The sequence below is a fragment of the Lactuca saligna genome, chromosome 1 (genome assembly GCF_052625555.1).
Source record: "Lactuca saligna cultivar CGN05327 chromosome 1, ASM5262555v1, whole genome shotgun sequence".
NCBI classification, from domain to species: Eukaryota; Viridiplantae; Streptophyta; class Magnoliopsida; order Asterales; family Asteraceae; genus Lactuca; species Lactuca saligna.
In genome coordinates, this window is record NC_136417.1 from 92,192,557 (window position 1) to 92,195,482 (window position 2,926).

The 2,926-nt window shown below is 30.9% G+C and overlaps 1 long non-coding RNA gene across 1 annotated transcript; it reads right to left on the bottom strand.

Annotated features, from left to right (window-relative positions):
• Nucleotides 1–1,817: 1,817 nt before the first annotated feature.
• On the bottom strand, nt 1,818–2,488 carry LOC145000158 (uncharacterized). Its single transcript, XR_013661143.1, has 3 exons — nt 2,450–2,488; nt 2,271–2,346; nt 1,818–1,904 (listed from the first exon to the last, which is right to left on the bottom strand). It is a non-coding gene; the product is annotated as an uncharacterized LOC145000158 (long non-coding RNA).
• Nucleotides 2,489–2,926: the final 438 nt, after the last annotated feature.

Genomic DNA, 2,926 nt, shown 5'->3' on the forward strand with positions numbered 1-2,926 from the left:
TATAAAACACATTGTTGTGCATGATTCAATTAGTAAATAATAGATGCATACGAGTCGAAGTTAATATGTTCCTTTTATTCTATGAGAATCGGCTACACTTGATTTCAAGAGAACCCTAGGGCCAATTTTAGCATCTCTCACCCTCTCTCATATTTCCTTCTTGCTTGTGGGGTTTGTGAACCATTAGAGGAGTTACAATTGTGACTCTAAGCTCAAGATCAAGAAGACTAAAAGGATATCAAGATATTTGATAGAGGTAAACACTTAGATCTGTTTTCATGATGTTAATTTCGAATTTTGTATGATAGATCTAGGGTTGTAAGTCTTGGATTCAAAGCATGTACAATAGAGAAACCTAGATCCAAACATTAGGGTTTGTATGAGCACATATGATTGTTCTTATGCATAAAACACATCAATAGTCACGAACCACAACGAGTGTTGTGGGTTAGTTCACTGGAGGAAAAAGGACATCGAACACCATCTGTTTTCTCCATTTTTCTCATCTGTTTCGGTCAACAAATTGTTCCCTTGTCACCTCCTGTTTTATTCATCGAGTCTCAGGTGAGAAATCATTTCCCTTTTGTCGTTTTTCAGTTGATAAGCCACAAGCCGACCACCACGCACCACCGTGGCCGTCGGCGAGTGTTGCTCCGACGATGGAGTACGACAATAGCTTTGGGCTCAAGGAAACTTCCTAAAGTGGTATACTTCAACCCTTCTCTGTTTTGATTGTGTTTAGATCAAACTCGAGGCTTTCAAGTGTAGAACTCGTTCCGAGCTCATGTTCGTGAAAAACCCATCAATCCCGACTCACTCATCTATTGGGACTTTCTATAGCCCCACTTTTCAATGCTTTAAAACTATTTGGGGGGGGGGGGGGGGGGGGTACATGTGTGTTGATATTGAAGCTATAAATCTTTCAAAGTCTATACATCTAGTGAAAAACTTGTTATAAACACTATAATATTTGTATTTACTAAGTTAACAAAACTATAAGTTTTGTTGATGCTAATATCACCAAAGAATGTAGATGCAGACTTTTCAAGTCATGTATGAAAAAGAAATGCCTAAGTTGTCGTTGGGGAAAATAGCAAGTTATGATTAACTAGTTAGCGTATAAAGTTGTTTACGTACAAATGAATGTCGTGCATCAAAGTCATTATCTTTTATATATATATATATATATATATATATATATATATATACACACACACACACACATACTACTAGGGTACGTGCGCGATGGGACGACGACAAATAGTTAATCGGCAATTAATGTGCAACGATAATTAGTTTTGTTTTGACAGGCTATGTCTGCGAGTAAATAAAAGTATATTTTTAATTTGGATTTTTAGAAAAATATGTTGTAATTTTGGGATACTAATAAAATATATTGTTATTTTTAGCTTAAATATGAAAGTGTGTTGTTGTTATATGTTAAAAATAAAAATAGATTGTTGTTTAGGTTAAAAAAAATATGAATTACTGTTTTATCTTAAATAATAAGTCCATAATTTTTCTTTTTAATATTTGAACTTAACGACATTATATTCATTAATGAACATATTTATTGGTTAAATATTATAATTGATTTCTTTTAGTTAGGCGTCGAACAATATTCTTTTGGTGAACCGTGTTGTATAAACGATTAGTTTTATACGAAAACTTGTCATATTACAAAAATCAGAGAATGCACTAGTATATATCATTAACATTTAAATACATATAAATAGAATTTGAATATAATTTTATTTACATATCACATAAAACTTCTCGATAAACCACGTTTGATGTGTAAACTCCAGCTTCATTAAATTTTTTAGTAGGCTTCACTAAGACTTTTGTATTGTCGCGTGATATTTCTCTAGAGAGCGCCATATAAAGTTGTTCATGCGAGAATACTGATTTCGATAGAAAAACACTCACATTTAGAATTGTTTGGCATATTTGGATGAAAAGTAACCCTCGAAATATATGTAGAAAATAAGATAATTTGCTGAAATGTTTTTATACATTAATACATCAATTAACATAATAAAATTAGTTAGCTTGTTTAATAATTGAAAATAATAACTTTACGCTTACTTCCACCTTGTCCATTAAGTTTAACATTAGATACATATATGATCCAACTGTTTTTAATTGCTAGGGCGACGTTATAAGGTACTGACACAGTAGCAAGATACAACTAAAATTTGGAGGAAATATTGTAACAACAACAACCACGAAACAACAACAAAACTAATAATAATAATATGAAAACTTACCACCGGTCTTGAAGAACTATTTCACACGCGCAATCAAAGCCTAGAAAACCTCTGAGAATAACTTTTCCAACAACATCTAAAACATAATTTATTTAAACAAACTTAGACATTTTAGACATATAGATTAAATATTAAATAGTAATATAATATGGATTTTTTTAAATATAATATGGATTTACCGGTTAATCTTTGTTGATGATAATTTCTTACAAGACATTCAATGGAAGCAAGCATAAGATAAATCGAAAATGGGTTTTAAACATCCGATTCAAGATAAGTAAAGTGTGTATATTGATTGATAGCTATTATCCACTTATTGTCATCAATGATGTATCCTTCATACCACACCACAGGTAGTCATTATGAGTCCAATCAACTTTATAATGGTTTACATAATATAAATTTTAAGCCATACATCTCCTTTCATATAATTCCATCAAATAGTTAGACATGATAGCCACCATTTTCTGTCTATAAAATAGAATATTGTTGAACAAATAAAATTATAGAGTAAATTATGTAAATAGTTAGATTAAGTATAAAATAGATAATAAAAATAATATTCGGAACTTACATTTTTATCAATTAAAAGCAATATTAGTCCGTTTTTTTTAACATCCCTCCAAACCAAATCAACACGAACACACTTGAAATTA